Source organism: Gasterosteus aculeatus, chromosome 13 (assembly GCF_964276395.1).
Source record: "Gasterosteus aculeatus chromosome 13, fGasAcu3.hap1.1, whole genome shotgun sequence".
Taxonomy (NCBI): domain Eukaryota; kingdom Metazoa; phylum Chordata; class Actinopteri; order Perciformes; family Gasterosteidae; genus Gasterosteus; species Gasterosteus aculeatus.
This window is the reverse complement of record NC_135701.1, coordinates 14,314,458-14,333,312: the sequence shown is the minus strand read 5'-3', so window position 1 is coordinate 14,333,312 and position 18,855 is coordinate 14,314,458. Positions and strand designations below refer to the sequence as shown.

The 18,855-nt window shown below is 42.6% G+C and overlaps 1 long non-coding RNA gene across 1 annotated transcript; it reads left to right on the top strand.

Annotated features, from left to right (window-relative positions):
• Positions 1–734: 734 nt before the first annotated feature.
• LOC120831335 (uncharacterized) lies at positions 735–17,446 on the top strand. Its single transcript, XR_005714050.2, has 3 exons — positions 735–792; positions 6,800–6,849; positions 17,339–17,446. It is a non-coding gene; the product is annotated as an uncharacterized LOC120831335 (long non-coding RNA).
• Positions 17,447–18,855: the final 1,409 nt, after the last annotated feature.

The window sequence follows — 18,855 nt, the reverse complement described above, 5'->3', positions numbered from 1 at the left end:
TATTGTGTTGTTGGCACTGAACACTTTTTAATAAACAATTTACTTTTGATTTCACTGGAGAAAAGATAAAACAGAGATAATTCAACTTCTTTTGAATTCTTTGCGTGAGGTGATGTTTTCTGGCCGCATGCTGATGAGTGTCTTTATCAATCCCTCATGTACTTCTAGGGCATTGGTCCTCAACGTTGGTGAGGTAAACACACTCCACCCACCATCTCATTACTAGTCCTAATTATCAGTCACCATTGGCTTGTCACTTTTTGTGTGTGTGTGCGCATTTCAGAGGCACATTCAAAGCTGTAATTGCACACAGGAGCACACACACACCATTATTCTTGCCACACACACAAACATACACTGAATCCACAGCTATAAAACAGCAAAGCAACAGATCAATAGCCTGCTTTTGTCCCTGACTTCATGCAAGGCAGCAGAAAAGGTATTTGAAGTGCAAAGAGTTATCAAAGGCAAAGAAAACGGGGAGGAGGGGAAATGTTTGTTGTTTGACCTTGCTGAGATTTACATTGGAGATATTTCTATGGATCGAATCAGGGCAACGCTGGGATCTTTTAAAAACGGAACAATAGAAATGCAGCCAGTCAAAAACGTGATCATTGCACGTATGAAATCCGTTCACTTATGCTAATACACACAAGCCTAAATATATTCATTTCTGGCAGATTCTCTTTGATCTTCCCATGTTTCTGTCAGGATTGTCCTGTCTCTGCTTTGCCTCCCAGCAGGTTGGGGAACGGACGACTCCCATGGCAATCAGTGGCTGATCAGGTGCGGGTGAGTGTCGCCATGTTGAGCGCGAGCTCATTAAAGTCTCATCTTCGTACCCTTCCATCCCCGCCTATCAGTAGTGACGTGATAGAGCCCAAGGCTCTTTAAACACCCCTCAGCCCCCCCCCCCCACCACGCAAGCCAAAATGCCCCGATGATCATCTGCCACTTACGATGCTCCACCGCCGCCTGCTCGCTCTTCCAGAGCAGAGGTGTGAAGAATACGCAGATTTGAACTTTTTCTACAATGGACCTTTTTTCACGGCAGACGTTTTGACATGTTAGGAAAACAAGAAAACACCAGGTATTAAATAACATTAATGGTAGCAACATCACACTAAGGAGAGGCCTCACTGTGCGAGCTAGTTCACTGGAATAGCTTGCTAGGATACTTACATACTGCGCTGAGCCATCATTAATAGTCAATTTCACCTGTACTTTTCCTGTACAAGGCAGAATTTTAAATCCAGATGGGCTAAATTTAAAGCACAACTGCCTGCGATGCTTTCATGTAGCCCCGTGCAAGATTTGCCTCTGTGCTAACACAGAACATACATCTGTGTGTACATTTGACTGCCTTGGCGTGCGCTATTGTGTGTGTTTAGAGCAAGAGCGCTAATTGTAAAGGATGTGGCAGGTTAAGATAAGGTTATCTTGACGCAGTGAAACGTCTGAGAAGACGAGAAGGCCAGAGCCCACAGACGGAATTAGATTGATTAGAAGAGCCATATTTGGGCCAAAGCGCTATTTCCAGATAGCTTTCGGTGAGCCTCATCCCCCTTTCGCCTGGCATGGCTCTGCTTTCATTCTGGCCCTCACCCCCGGCTCTCCCTCCCTGACACTCCTGCTGCGCAGCAGGACAGCTGATAGTGCCACAGGCTGTCACTCACGCACTAACTGACTGCCCACTGCAGGGCTGAGATAGCCCCAAAGAGCCCCCGTCTGACACCCACGGTTAAAAAAAGACGAATAATTAAAAGCAACAATGTGTCCACCATTGCAAGAGAGAGAGTTCCTTCCCGGCTACGTTATTGTGTCCCCCGATTAGACTTCAAGGGCTCAACACAATTCAACTTCATGGGTAGCAGAGTGTGATATTTTGCCTTAAGTTTTCATTTCTATTCTGCCCCCATGTTTTGGTCTAGAGCTGATTCTCGCTGCAACTCTGTGGTTTATTGGAGAAAGAGAAATGCTCCTCTTATAGACTTCATTTCAGACGAGGATGTGGGGTGGAAGTCAATCCCCCAAAATCCAGCACTCAATTCTTGCCATCAGGATCCTCCATTAGCCAAGCATTAGAAACAAATTAACTCTTCTCAGTTGAATGGCTTGTCAGAGGAAGTGTGGGAAAATCCTCTATTAGGCAGGAGTTAAGTGCCTATTGGAAAGCTGGAGATGGAATCCTGCCTAATAAAGGAATAGTCAACCATTGGAACGCCGGCTGAATGGAGGAGAAGTGCTAATTAAGAGAACAAAGTGTCGTCTTCCAGGCTGGTTCATTAATGTGAGTTTTAGGGCTCATCCCACTGGCATCCCCCCATTTCCTGAATATGACATAGCCGTGTTTGATTGCCTGTGTGTATGCTGCGTATGAAAGAGGGTGGTAAAAATTGGTTTATTTCGGGTGGTGGTGACAGTGTGTAAACAGATAAATAATGAATCTTCACTGCTCCCGAAGGCCACACTTTTTGAGACCATCTCATCTCTGTTTTTGACGTGTCGTCAGCCTTCCAATGAACACGCTGCTCTCAAACTATTTGGGGCGTTATGTCTTAGATGAGCCGGGCCAAGTCAAACCACAGCTCCAGTCTCCTCTGCCTCGCAAGCACTGAGCATTTTCCAATTTTCAAGCTGTGAAAAGTGAGACGAATGGCGAAACCGCGTCATGGACCAAACCGGGCGAAGACTCAAAATAAACTCTCGCAGGTTTGGCTGAGTATGGGCTCCATCTCTGTTTATCTTAGTAAGAGTAAGCATGGGAGCCCAGTGATGAAATCAAGAATGGGAGGAAAAAACTAAACACAGTCGAACAAGTCAGTGTATTTGGTGGGGGTTGCCATGGTAACAGAGTGCATGGATGCAGATAAACAGCACGTTGAGTACTCGGGGAGGAATGCAGCCCTTCTGCTTGCGGTTTGGAGAGGAGGTTAACACTTCTCTTTCTCAACAGCTTCACCACGCAACAGCATATGGGGTTTTAGGGGGAGCGGGAGAGGAGATTGAACTTTAATTGCACACATCCCCGGATAAAAGGGAATTTGAAGAAATATTTGGGGAAGAAAATGCTGTGGAAAAGGGGGCAATGTGTAATGGTCGGTTGCATATTATGGCACGAGCTGTTTCAGTTTTCCCTTTGAAATTGGCATCAGAGAAAGAAAATACATAAAAAAGAGAGAAAGACTAGGGAACATTACAGAACAGAGGTTTTTCTACAGTTCTCTAAATGAAGTTCAGATTATTTTGTCCAGAACTGAAGATTTCCCTTTGAGAAACTTGTGAAGTAAACGGTCATCATTATTTATGCAGTGGAATGATCTTCAATTGTATTAAAAGGCTGCTAGGAGCGATGGATAGGAAGGACGGAATGCTAGCTGGTAGGAAGGTAGAGTGGGAAAGAGGGGGGAGATGGTAAAGAGAAGCCAATTTGGTGAGGAATGGTGGCTGTGGCTTGCTGATAAGAGGCTCTCCTTCTCAGCTCCCCCTTACAGAAAGGGGAGCTCTTGTCTGTCGCCCCATTAGCAACCCTACCTACAAGGCCCTGCCGTTTTCTACATGGCCAACCTTCAATAGGGGGGAGAAATGGAAACTGCCTACGTAACCAATGATTTCCCGATTGAAAGGTGTATGTCATGGGAGGGAAAAGGAGGGACATGTAGGGGGTGGATGGGAATGAGCCATTTCCCTCCTGTCTCTGCAGTGAGAGGAACGTGTCGCTGTGAGATTAAAGCAGGAGTGTGTGTTTATTAAAGCCATGTAGAGGGGAGGAGGGGGGAGGGGGGGATTGGAAAGATGAGGAAAGAGAATTACTCAGAGCTGGTACGTGTGGTAAGCAGAGGAGGACTTAAAGCTTTGAGTACAGTAGACAGGAAGGAAAAATCGCCTGCCTACTCTTTTCACTTGAATGGATAACTTCCTGGTCTCTTCTTGCTATTCTAATGGTTTATTTATTAACTGTATTCGGGTACTTTGTTAGCGTTTCATGCAGAGCTGGTTGAGAAGTCCACAAATCAACCCAGGGAATAGAAATGCCTGGCTTTGCTGCAGTCCCCCGTATTCACGAAAAAACAATTCTCTTGGTTTCACCATTTAATAAGAAGACAGCTCCATCATTGCATCCCATTCACCTGTGCTTTCTTTCACAGCTTATTGGCTGCTTTTATTGTCCAATATAATTGCTTGTCTTATCCATCCCTCTGGCTCTTTGTTTCCACGAGTCGCTCTTATCACCTCACCGGCGCTGCCATCCCAGCTGATTCACGTAAAGCGCATCTCTTCTGCCCGGATCTTGCGAGGGATGCCCTGAGCCGCAGCGTTTTTAATGGTCCCTGTAGGCCTGGCCCACCGTGCCATATGAGGGGCTTTATGGAAGCTATTAATAGTGTTTACTCACTGGTACTGGGTCAACAAGCGTCCTGTGTCTCCCCATGTGCAGTGAGGCACTGCAACCCTGACTCCTGATTTTAATGTTATGGGCAACGTTATGGCTCTTGTCTCTTTGCTCAATGGTTAACTGTGTGACCATTTTATGGGGTATTAATTGAGTTGTAATTTTGACTCCATAAAACCATGTAAGAGTTTAATGCCGCTTTAACTTTGGATCTAATTGAAAACAGGCACTAAGCTCTCATTATTCACAACGTCACATAGGAGGAGAGTAGCTGTTTCTAAGGTTCATTTATTCTTCATACACTTCACATTCTGTGTGCAAAATGTCAACTCACCGATGTCAGATAGAAAGATTCTTGCTAAACGTGAACTAAAAACATAGTCAAACACTTCATCCAGACGTGCACATGCGTGCTCCTGCACAGAGGGCAAGAGTGGAGAGCAGTTTGGATGGGGCCGTGGACTGATCACATTACCTCATCTCACATGTATTTCAGAGGCCTGAAACCTGATACGCATGCAATTGTTATTTTAAATCACCGTCTGGGAAAGCTGGACCCAAGGTCTACGGAGTCACTAACCCAGACGGGCTTTAGAAGGGGGAGGTGCAGCGATGGAATAAGCCACAGGGGCAGGTGGTGCATTATGAACTGACAAGTTTAGGGGTGCAGTGTCAATGAGGCAAGGAAAATATATTAGGCTTTGAGAGTATTAATTAAATCTTGACCTTTTGACAATCTGTTTTGTGGACTGTTTTTTGGAGTATTACCAAACAGTCTTGTGTTTAAATTAGGGACGGCTATATCAAATGTGAAAAATACTATTAATTAAACCCCAGAATGTTTGTTAGGCCCTTGATAATATCGCCAACAGGACGTGGTGGAGGAAGTTGTCAACTCCGCCCACCCGCACACACTCCTCCCACCTTCCCTCACCTGCCACCTTATCTCTTGTATCCTTTCTCTCTATCATCTGTTCTAATCATTGTCTGTGTTCACACCTGCAAGGTTAAATTGTATGTGAAGGGAGAGAATATTGCATGGTGCTGTCGTCAGATCCGTAAGAATATATTTCACATCTCAGGGCTGGACAGGCACCACGCCAGAAGCAACTCGATAACTGCTTTTCCTCTCCTATCTGCAACCCAGGTTAATTAAAGTTCCTTCTCCCTCCTCAAAGTATGCTTTCAAATAGAGTGCTATGTGTCGTTGGATTGTGTTTTAGTCGTTTTAATGATGGCCTCATCGTGTGTGTGTGTGTGTGTGTAGTGGATACTGCAGATATTGTTTGACCATTTGGTGCAAACACGCAAAGGCTTGCATGCCAACTTTGTTGCTCAAAATTATACTTGAATCCAGCAACCTTTCACAAAACATTTAACCCCATGTTTGCAGTCACTGGGTGTAGTATTCTACATGAACCACGAGGGCGCGATTGCTATCTGTTATCCCATGCGCACAATCACGTTGACAAAGCATCGTCTGCATAATTAATTAACCAGAAACCTGCCATTTATTTAAAGCAACCATACACAAGAGACCAAATGGGAAATACTGTAACATTTCTGTAAATACAGTAAATCTTTCTTCTGAACAAGCCACCAAGCCACAGGCCCTCACATTCCTCCATAATGATGTGTAATGCATTGGATCCACAAGGTTAAGTATGACTGGAGTGGGCTGCCTGCACTTTTATACCGGAGTCTGACTCACACTAAGGCAACTTTAGCTTACAACTAGCAGTGTACATTTTTAATGAGCTGGATAAGCGATGACCTGGGAGAGAGTCGGTGTGACCCACACAAACACACTCGCACAAACTCAAATCCATGCATATACACATGCAGACATACAGAAACATCCACAACATCTACAAATACAGAAACGGTTAGAAAAGCTCATACTTATGTCCATGTAAACACATATCGAAATATATGGCCACACACAAAGAAGCATGCAATTATGCCCATTCAGATATGTGCTCAAACATGCAGACCCAACACACAATTTATGCATATATGCCAACAAATATGCACTATGCTACAGTGTATAAAAGCATGATATTATGCAACAAATAAAAGCATGTCTTTTATATTTTTGGTACAGCAGAAAAACTTCCATGTTATTTTGAGACTAATTTACCTCTTGCAGATCATAAAGCAGTAGCAAATAACCTGACTTTACTTAATTTAGAATCCTAATATAAAATACTTAAGCATTTAACTGTATTATTTACTTTATTGGAATGTGCACTTTGCTTTAAGGCAAACAGCTTCTTTATTAGGATATTTAAGTCTTCTCTGTATTGCTATTTCCATTTTCACCCACTTTTTTTCTCCTTTTCTCTCGCCCCTTCTCTCCTTTCCTTGGCTGATGCATCGGCTGATGATCGCTCCTTTTCCTCTCAGGGTGAGCGTGTGCTTTGGGCGTCCAGCCAACGGGACCTGCTTTAATTGATGTGAGTAATCTGGTCACCTTGAGAGGTAGTTAAAAGGACAAATCTCTATTAGCTTTACTTTATGGCGAGCAGATTAATACATACCCCAAAACACACAAACACATGACAAAACAGCATTGTAAAAACTGCACTGGAGAGAAAATATAACATTATTGCAGATATTAGCGACAATTCTCTGAGCGCTAATCTCGCCGACTGCTGTTTGCTTGAAGTGAGTGAACAAGAAGGTGTAGTCTCTCTGGCGCAACCCCTGTTCCCTCAAATGCTGTAAGAAATACATTACGAATAGCGCAGAGCCAAGATAAGTTGTTTCTGGTTGGATAAGCACAAGGGGATGTATCTGAGGGAGCCAAAAGAATCTACATTAAGGAGAGATATCTGTTAATTAAATCTGTCCCTGCCTGATCTCTATCTGTGACACGTAACTTACACCGCTGCTGCTGAATGAACACACACACACACACACGCACACACACATACAGACACCTAAACACATGTTCATATACATACAACCGAAAATCCCAGCAATTCCTATTCTGTCACCCCACTGAAAAGAAAACCTATTTCCCGAGGTAAAGGAAGTACACAGTGGCGGAGTAATATTTCTTTCAAATAGATGATATAGCCAATTCTTTATAGTAACATAATACCTAGTAACCATAGCTTTTATAACCACATTATATGCACAAAGGCCAATGATCCATAATGGAGAATCAGGCTTATATGTATGATATATATATATATATGATAAGAAGTAAGGATCTCCATTATCAAAACACTCCAATCATTGTGAACCCAGCAGGCTGTATAGAATTCTTAATGTGAAATAAAACAAAGGTTTCACTAAGATCTCTGTGGCTTTGCTTCGTTTAGCTTTTTTAGTTGTGTGTTCAGTGTCTTCATCTCTTTCTTGCTCTTCATATTGAAGGTTGTCATGTGTCTCGCCATGTTCTTGTTCTTCGACCGCTCAAATGTCTTGGGACTGTCTGGTTATTCCCGAGAAGGACAGAAGGGCTTGGAGGTGACTCGGGGGGGGGGGGGGGCTGAAGACTTGGGGTGTATGTGGACCAGATGTCTGGGTTTCATGAGGTTGGGGAGGGGCGGCGAAGTGGGGGAGACGTGGCTGTTCTCAATTACCCTGATCAATAGGAGGGAGGGGACGGGGGGGGGGGTTGGAGGGATAAGCGGGACCACTGTTAAAAAAAAATCCAGATCAAGACAAACTTACGGAAAGATGGAATGAATATTCATATTCAATATGTCATAATCCTACTCTTGATTGTTGAATCATTAAAGCTTTACACAGGTTAAAACTGCAACATCATTGGCTGCATGAAAACTGGACAAAAAAAACTTTGTTCAACAAGAGATATCCTCAGAACATTTATGTAGTAATGACCTTGTGATGGACTACTGTAGTTTTCATTTATCCGTATGAAGCTTCTTCATGTTACAAATAGAGTTTGCATAGAATTAAAGAATTCATTGGCAGTGTAGGACAGCAATAGTGATCACTTAGCTTTCTTCTTAAGACTGCGACCATTATGTCATTAGTGTGGCTTCACCAACAATAAAAGATTGTGAACTAGAAGATGGTTGAGCTAAATCTGAGCCCCTCGTAGATTAAGTGGTACCTCTGTCCAGTGTTTTAATTAGGATTATATGTCCTCTTTAAAAGATCCTTTCTCTGAAGTCCTTCCCGTTTAGAGCCCTATAGGGTTACAAGATTAAAAGCACTTTTCCATCTTTACCCTCTGATACATCTTTGAAATTGTGCTCGGTTCCCTTTCTCTGGAACATTTTATCTCCCCGTAAGAAGTACTCAGGGGTGAGAGGAGGGGTAAGGAGGAGTTTGGGTGGTATGCCAGACTATTCTTTTCTTTTTTTATACCGCATTTTCTTTGTAATGACTTACAAGGTAGATGTAGTGGTATTTTCATTTATGGCATCACTTTGATCAGCCACGGCGCAGTGTCAAGTTACCGACTACAACTTTACTGTGTCCTCCGCTTTTAATACAAAAGGCCTGTGTCCAATCACAGAAATCTTCCCCAATGACCTCTCACCTTTACTCTTGTGAGTGGAGAGAGAGAGAGAGAGAGAGAGAGGAATTGGTTTCAGCAGAGGGTGGTGTTCAGGCAGGCTGTCTCGGCTCGGTCCACCCATCTTACATCTTTTGCTTCTTCTTGAAACTAACTTTATTGTAAACACTTGAAAGTCCTCCACATGTGTAAGTAATTAGCTTTCATGACTCGCTCTGAATGAGAAAGACACAGAGACATTCACGAGCGCACGCACAAACAGCCACGCTTGCACATCTAAAGTGGAATAATACATAACTTGCATAGGCAAAGGCACATTTAGATAATGCATTATGCAGACATCAATACATTCACACAGATTAGCATAGCCCAACACATAAAAGACACACACAAACATGCCCACGGAACTGAAATCTGTATCTACTGTATGATTTAACAATTAAATAAGCAACAGAAAATGACTACATATTCATTTGATTTATATTCTGCCCATTCATGACTATTTTCATTTACCACTAAAAGATACTTGTTTGCACCAATTCCTGTTCAAGTGCCCATGGAAAAAAAATGTAATTCAAAGATCTAATGCTTTAAAAAGCTGTGACTTCCTTGTGAGCTCTTTCACAATGATAAGTAGGCCTAAGTAAATAGGCCTACTTATCCTACTAATAGAATATTAGTATTTGCAGAAAACACAACAACTGAGAGGAAAACAATCACAGACTGGGCAGAAAACAGTGAAAAGGCCAGAAATAGTTATCTGATATCTGACATCAGGGAAGGATATGGCTCATATTTTTTAGTTGTCCCTCAGACCATTATAACTTTATGATGTAAAAAGAATGGCTGTTTATGCCGATACATTCTTATTTTTGAGATGCCATCTGTGACTCAGTAGACGTCACGATATGTCCTATTTGATTCGATGGTTTAACGGATAGTTTCCTTCTCATACATCCATTTGTTTTCAGATGAATTATGCTTCAGTCAGTGCTATAGGCTCACATCAGAACCCCAACACAGAAACTGCCACTGGATCTTTATACAAACACTACACCAAAATGTTTTGTGCCAAAAAACTACTGTTACATTCATTACCAGTAGCATGAGCATTAAGCACCTTTGTTTTTTGCATGTATCTCCTTATAGTTTGCTGAAAGAAAATACCCTCACATTGTCATTATGCGCCCACAAGCGTACAGTTTGCACTTCCACTGACAGTTGTTAATAAGATACTACAAGCGCATCAGGAGAATGGCCTCTATTGTTTCTGCTGAAGTCTAATAGCAGTGATTTGCTCTGCTGGCAGCTGTATACACACAGATATAGAGTACCTTTACAATTCAGTCATTCATTCCACCAGTACACCAGTAGTGTGTGTGCGGGGGGGGGGTGTAAAATAAGTATGAACCTTACTTAAAAGTTTACACAAAATGTTTAGCCAACATCCAATTTCTGTCTGTCTGGTTACTTCTGGTTTGTTTTTCCACCTTATCCCAAGTGTATGAAATACAACGTTCAAATTTGTACCGATGCATAAGGGGAAACTAATATCTTCCATATGCAGCATGAAAACGCTGACCTGAGCCTCGTCTGAGGTGCACGCTGCTGCACCAACCATATTTCAGTTGGAATTCATTAGAGAGTTGGGGCTACTGACAGTTGTTAATAAGATACTACAAGCGCATCAGGAGAATGGCCTCTATTGTTTCTGCTGAAGTCTCAGATCTGAAGCTGTTAGCCAAGAGACGAGACAAATATTAAAACACCAAGTGGTAAGATGCCCCTGAATAAAAAGTAGGGCAAAAATGACTGGAGGAGAAGTGTTGTTGGTTCAAAGCACTTCGAGCCGAATAAGCATGTGAAGTAGGTCGAAAGGTAACAGCAAAACAGACTGATGCCTTTGTGCCGTTTTCAGCTCGTCGTCTGAGAACTTTTCCTTTGAAAAACAAGCTCAGACTGTTTTAAGGCATTTCTGGCTGGTTGGACATTTGGTGATAGCGTTTATACGGGCTCCACGTTAACAAAAATGTAGTTAATATGTGATTTTTATACAAAAGGATAATTCAGTAAGAGGATCTCAGGTGGTCATGTGGGGGCTTTGGCTTAATTGTTTAAGCTACTTTTACTTCACGGAATTGGCTGTTGTACCAAAAAGACGAGCTAACGACCAGCAGGGGGATGAAATGACGCCGAGCAGCAAACTGCAAGACGCTGCTTTGACTCTTAATGACATTTGATTTTATGTTATTTTAAAAAGATTTAACGAGAGGCTTTTGACTGACCAGATTACTGTATGTCTGTGTTTGAAGATGAGTGTGACATGTCACCTTATCGGGACTAAATGGCTAAAAGATTCACTGAGGTAACATTGGTGTAGATGTGGATAATCATTACATTAATGAAACACGCACACATGGAGTGTAATCTAAAAGCAATTATGGGATCAGTAACCTTTTTAATCCAATCATCACCTAGAATAAGCGCTGGGAGTCATCCTGTATCACCCGAATTTGTGGCAAATGGAAACATTAATAAAATGTTCATCAATCACACAGAAGGGGAGTAAGCTGACACGTAGGTCCAATAGAGTTAACATATTGATGGAGGCGTTGACTTCCTAGATGAGATTCTGGAGAAATATTACAAAATTCTGAGTGTGTGTGTGTGTGTGTGTGTGTGTGTGTGACAGATTTTCCTAACAGTTTAATTCAATATACCTGGCATTATTGTTTTCCAAAAAGTGCCATACACCATGTATAAATAGCACCATACACACACACACACACACACACGCTCACACATATTCATGCATGCTCAAACACAGGCCTCCAGTTTTGCCACAGGATGCTGTTTTCCAGCTGTTTAAACCACAGCTCAAATTAGCTGCTCAGCCATTGGAAGGAAGGGCAGGCAGGATACCAGTAATTACAGTCTGATTGGTAGAGTGGCTGCAATTAGCAAGTTGGAGTCTTGAAGATTTGCATACATATAAAAAGCTCTTGGGAGTGAGGCGCAGACACTGTAAAGCGCCTCACTGCAGAGATAATATCGAACTATGCAAATAGTTCAATATTGTTTTTTCATATTTAGTCAACCTAAAATAAGAAAAAACAAGTATGCCATGCCAGTGGTGGCCATGGTTATGCGCCATTATCATGTCATCACAGCCAAATCAGCAGTAAACTAGAAAAACAGATATCAGTAGAAACAGTGTGGCGGAATCTATTTGCTCCCTGTACAGTGTCTGAGTGCTTCCATCCCGGCAGCAGCGGGCGGACTGTCAGCAGTGGTCCTCCCTTATCATAGCAAATTTAACAGGGAGCTAATCCAATCAGGTGGGATAACAGGGTTGCTCTCTGTGAGTGGAGGAGGATCAGGCGAGTGCTCCTCTGCTTCCCATTAGTGTGTGTCTCCCTAGCCGGGCCTGTCCTAATCCCATTTCCCCATCTAAAGCCTCAACCCAAACAAGCACACAGGACAATAATCCCGGGTCACACTCCTGTCGGCCGCCCTGGGCCTTCTGATGCTGCTATTGGAGGGCTGGCCGGAGAGATGCCAAGACACTGCAAGGGGGACCACATGTGGCTGGTTCAGTCAAGGAACCACAACAGCCACAGATTTTTTTCTTTGTTTATCTCTCCCCTATTGTTTTACTCTTTGTGCCGTTAGCAGCGTTGCATGTCCTGTACGCTGCTGGTTTCTGTTTCCTCTGCGCCACAAAATACATTTAAACCGCAGAGAAAATCTTGGCAGAGATCCTTTTTCAATTGAGCATCTAGAGCGTCATTCCTTAAACAAATAAGATTATACGTCGCTTTGTTCTACTCACCATTCTCATTGCCACAAGAGTTGTTTAAAAACTACATTTTGATGGTGGAAAGAGAAAAAGTTACAGATTTGTGGCACAGTCAGGGAAGATTGTTTTTTTTTCAGTTTAGACAAAGAAAATTTTGCGAGAGGAGGGAGGTTTTGGCTCTGTGTCCATGTCTTTCTGTCCCTGTTGACGGCACATGTGCCGCAGATGCAGGGTCCCGATCCAAACCCGGGCTCATCCAGACGCCACCCCGAGCGTCTCAGATCACTTACACATTCTCCAAGGACGTTGGAAAAAACGGCCTCATCCAAATTTCTCATTTCTCTTGGTTTCCATAGGAAAAATGTAGCCCCAACTCTCTAATGAATTCCAACTGAAATATGGTTGGTGCAGCAGCGTGCACCTCAGACGAGGCTCAGCTCAGCGTTTTCATGCTGCATATGGAAGATATTAGTTTCCCCTTATGCATCGGTACAAATTTGAACGTTGTATTTCATACACTTGGGATAAGGTGGAAAAACAAACCAGAAGTAACCAGACAGACAGAAATTGGATGTTGGCTAAACATTTTGTGTAAACTTTTAAGTAAGGTTCATACTTATTTTACACCCCCCCCCCGCACACACACTACTGGTGTACTGGTGGAATGAATGACTGAATTGTAAAGGTACTCTATATCTGTGTGTATACAGCTGCCAGCAGAGCAAATCACTGCTATTAGACTAAATCATAAGGCTGATTTTTTCCCCCCATCGACAAAGCTCATACGTGAGTCCGTCTGTGGAAAAATAACTCAACTCAACCGTAAGTTTTATTAATCATTTGTTGTTAGGAACAATCCTGTCTCTAACAATTTCTCTTTGATTACAATAACAGTTTAAAATTGTTGAAAGCAGTTTTAAATCTTGTTGACCCCATCATTTTAATATTTGAATAAACTCTTAAATTGACCAAAAACGACAAAGGACCTTTATGAATGCATTTCCGGCATGAAAACCTCCTTCAATATGTGGTTATAAGTTTGGTTATTTAAACTCTTGGTAAAAGTTGGGGAAAGAGTGTAAACATGTGGAATAATTTTTTCTCTGGTTACAGGTTACAGAAAGTTCTTCTAATAGATCACATCCACCCTAGAAGTAGACACAGAGCACCACAAACCGTCCTTTTGCTTTGTATGGTTACTTTTAGAGATGCAGTTGAAAGATCCCCAAAGCTCCAGCCTTCCTCAGCAGATGGAGTTGGCTCAGTTGGTATGGAGATAGCGCAGCTGTCATCACGTGACCCTTGTGACAGCATGGAGGCGGATCTTTGAGGTGTCTGTGCAGAGACAGGTGGTTGTGAATGGGCGTGGATCATGTCCCATTTGTTCAAAGATGGTCTTTTGCAGTGTATGTGAACGGTCAGGAAGCTTCAATGTGAACCTTGACTAAAAAATTTACATTTTTTTAAAGGCACTCGTGATACTTGAATGGTGCATTTTATTTCTGATCTTAACTTCTGCTCTTTGGCAGTTTGGTCCTGCAGTGGATAAATGGTTACATCATTGACTCCCTTCCACTTGTTCTATTGGGCTCTCTAGATACAGTTGGCATGCGTAGGCTCATTTACTGCGTGTGTGTGTGTAGTGGGGGATAGTGTGGTGGAAATTTGTGACATTCTTATTAGGATTAGCTCTAGCAACCCTTGATTCAATGAGAATATCTGTTAACTGTTGCTCAAATGAGCGTTAATCAACAATTTGAATGTTTGCCGATTTTCTTTAAAAAGAACTCATCACATTTATGGTCTCAATCAGAGAGACACATCATTTTGACAATTATAGATTCCTGCTGTTGTTATTTCACTAAGCATCAACTCATAACTGCACGGTAAAAACAAAAGATTGCTGCATTACCGGCAAAAAGTAGCGCAAGTAGACTTGAGAAGAAAATATGATCAAAATAATTTGAAATTGTTTCAAAATTGTTGCCAGCTGTGGAATGTGGTAAGAGGTAAAGTTCAGCCATCTAACTCCTCAGTGGACATTGGGATTGATTTAAAAAAGCATGGTTTTCTCAACAAATGCATAACTTTTACTTCAATGTTCAGCATTCGTAGAAGGAGATATTAATTGAAGCCACAAGTTTCTTCACCAGCGACATCATTTGTATTATATAAGGCCTTTGCGTAAGGGACGACTCACTTTTTCTAAACTGGCAACCACAGTTAACACTTTGTCCACCCACATACAAATCAGTTTAAAGAGTGTGTACTTCCATCAACAAGCACTATCAATCAAGCGGTAAAGGTGAGTGATGGGTTTTTGTTCGAGGCCGCTTTACAGCCTGCACTCAGGGAAAGAAAGTCACTTGCATCGTATCTGCAGAGGTGCTTGTACTGCTGTGCTTTTCAGGCCAATTAGTGGTCATACTCTCAGGAAGTTACTTTAACAGGTTATGAAACAGTCCCGATGCACTACTTCTATATGACCTGCCTAGGTAAACAAGACCATCGGCCAAAACGGTTGGCTATTGCTAAATATTGTAGTTATTCTTCACGCTTCACATTCATACCAGACAGTAGGGATTGTGCATAAAATCAACTGACATCAGGCAGGTTTACCAGAAAACACCTCCACCTTGACTACAGCGGGGGTCCCGGTTCCGGCTTCGCCGCTGAGTTTGACCTGCAGCCGGAGCTCCGGGGGAATCAGGAGAGCTCGGCACCCGGCAGCATGCAGGGCTTCCTCCTCCGACCCGGAGTGGAGCTTTGCCTGGTTTTGTCTGGGTGGGAGCCAACACCAACACACCACTGCTGTAGCCTCAGGCCGTATTGCAGGGCCGGCCGGAGAGAAGGGAGAAACAGGAGAACCCGAAAACAGTACTGAGCGGGGGATGACTGTCAGAGGTAAATGACAGGATTTGAAACAGACAACCGTGCTCGAAAAAAAAAAAAAACACCATCCACATCGTCCACAGGGTCGGCAAATATCAACTCCAAATGAAGTAGCTTGTGAATAATACACACAGGAAATAAGTGATGGACATGAATGGGACGATGAGCGGTAACATCCCATTGTGTCAACGTGCTGTATTCTTGTTACAAGATTTTTCTTTTTCTATACAAATAGAAATACAAGAATAATTCAAAAGAAGTTTTGCACATGCACCCAATCTGTTATTAATACCATAATTCACTTTAATCTTGGGTTTGAGGCAAACCATTGTGAAAAGCTACCTGCGGTACAAGAAAGCTGCAGTATGCATTAGTAGTAATGTCTACTATTACATGTAGTGGCACTATACAGTTTGGTTCTATTGCTAAAATATATGCTCGTCTTTAATGTGTGGTATTTTTCCTACGTCAAACTGAAATAATGTTTGCCATTTCATGGTTGGAGAGTCTCATAATTTCCAACTGTTAAGGAATTGCATTTGCCCACAGAGCAGCGGGGGGCCTGCAGATCAATTTCCCCCTTCAAAATATACACAGTGGGGCCCGATGGAAGCGACACAGTATGCACGAGGGCAGAGACAGAATGTGACGTAGTTAAGGGGTGATGTAGGAAGAGAGTTAAACCCTGGAAGCCTCCACCTGGTGCGGCGGTTGAGGGCCAGCGAGGAGCCCCCCACAGTACACAAAGCATGCCTTGTGCGAGATAAGCGGCGGGCACCAGGAGGGCCCTACGGCACTATTTTCACAATCACAGCCAGTTTGTTTTCTCTGGGCCTCAAAGCTTGAACCTGACAGGAGAACAGCGTGCTGGCCGTCTGGAGGTTGCGTTGGGAAGCACCGCTACGGGAGGGAGGGGGTCTCTCACAGGGTGGGCTGGGGGTTACAGGGGCTCCTTAACATTTACCTCTTATTTGACATTATTTGTTTACACAACTGATCCCCCCAGTAGACAGATTTCCAGTTTAAGTTAACATGTACCTGATGCCTTAGTAATGTTTGAGATATCTTTATACATCTAAGTCATTTGGGGAATAATATGTTGTTGTTAAAAGTTCAAGAAATCCACATAGTGCCAAGAAAATACTCATCATAGTCTCTACACAAATAATTAGATTATTCAGTTTGCTGCCAAAGAGGCTAGATTGTTTTTTCTTTCTGCAGCCTTAGTGTTGGAACATTAATGTGCCAATATTCAGATTTGTTTGAGCTTTTGATTAATGCAGAAGTAGATACTGAACCTAATTTCATATGGAATAAAGTTGTGGTGTAATATTATGTGTGTTTATAGTGTAAAGCTGCAGTGTAAAATACTTACTACTAGTTATAAAAATGTTTTTTGCTTAAGAATTTTCTGAAAATGATACAAACATTTAATTACAAAAACATTGTTTTACTGTTGCAAAGGTAGAAGTATTTTGAGTCAACCAGTTTAATCCAAAACTGTACAACAAAGAGAATACAGAGAGCTAATATTAGAGGAAAATACTTTTTTTTGGCTACAGTAAGGAGCCACAATCTGAAGCCATTCCGGTAATTATTTTTGGTCCTAATCTGATTTTAAGTTAAATTCTTATTAAACGTTGGTGGTGTCTAAGAAGGGCTCCAAGCATTGTGTTGGAATTATTTAAAAGTGGTTTCTCTGCAGGCAGGTTTCATGATTTTTCTTCCCCTTCCACGGTATGTTTTGGCCCATCAGCGGCGACAGGCTGCCAGGACTCTTCTCAGCTCGATCCCTGAAGACCTCTGGCTCCACAGAAACAGGAAATGGTAATAGTATTGCACGGCTTCTCCTCCCCCTATCTCTATCCCAATTTCTCTCTCTCTGAATGAACAAAAAAGGGAGAAAACATAGACGTGTCATAACGTATATGTGTGGAAAGGTGAACCCCTAGACCATAAAATGAAGTTATTTTTTTACCCTCTTCAACTGTGCAGAGAAAAATGGTTTCAGTGTATGATACGAGCAAAACAATCAATTCATTTCACCATTAAATTCATTTATGTTCTTTTGTTATCGTTTTTTTTGTTGCACTCACACTTGGTGGTTCGATATCCAGTCTGGAAAAGACTTCTTTGTGGGGAGTTTGCATGTTCTTTCCTTGTTCCTGTGGGTTGCCTTTGGGTGCTCCGGCGGTCCCCCAACACCGAAAGAATTTTCTGTTGTATTTTGCCTTTTGGCTAAAGGTTGTCTGACTTTTTTGTATCCATTTACACTATAGACTGTGTAGCCCCTCCAGGTGGATGAACACACACTCACACACTAACACCCCATGCTGCCTTAAGGTGTTTATGAGTCCCTTCACCCCTGGCCAAACATGTGGTGAAACCACCCAGCTCCAGTCATATCAGTGGGATCTGCTAACTAGCCCCAATGGACTCTTCCAGGTTTATAGTGAATTGTGCAGCAAAACCACAATTGACTTAAAAGAGATCTGACTTAGAAGAGGCTCTGACTTCATTTCTCTTTGAGGTTTCTCATTTCTTGAGAGCGCTTTCCCTTCTCTTTGTCCCTCCTATCCTAATCTGAAATGCAGCTGGATCCACCATTCCCCGTAATAGTTTCTCTGTTTTTAGCCCTTTTAAATTGTATTTTATTATTTCGGCTTTTTCATGGAAGCCCTAATGTGTTCAAGAAGTCCCAAAAGTAAGCTGTAATGGTTGCACCACACCAAATACACACCATAGTTACATTTAGCCAACGCTTTTATCCAAAGCGACTTACATTGCGGCTTAAATTGCATTTTTAACCTGTGTTTTTTTACATTTTGCCCGTGGAGCAGTTTGGGATTGGATGTCTTGCTCAGGGACACGTAGCAGCCGGGGTTCAAACCACCAACTTTGCGGTTCCCAGCGCACCCTCTCTATCCCGTCGCCCCCGGTGACGCATGGAGTACAACAAAGGCTGATTCTGCAGGATACTACATTTCCTTACTGTTGGTTGCTGTCCTCTCCTAAGTCTGGTCACAATACCCAATTTTTGAGAGGTTGCATCCAAGGCTCAAGAGAAGCCCTGTGGAGAACAGATGTGGGCAGCTCAAGCCAAAAGCACCAGTTCTCTCGCCAAAGTACAACCATAAAAATCTTCCTGCAATAAGTAACTTGAAAACCAAAATGTCCTATAGCAGAACTGTGGGATCTGCCCCATCAACCGTGAGCCTGAGTTACACAGCAGAACTCGAGGGGAGCGCTGAGGCCTGATTGGCTGGAAAATCA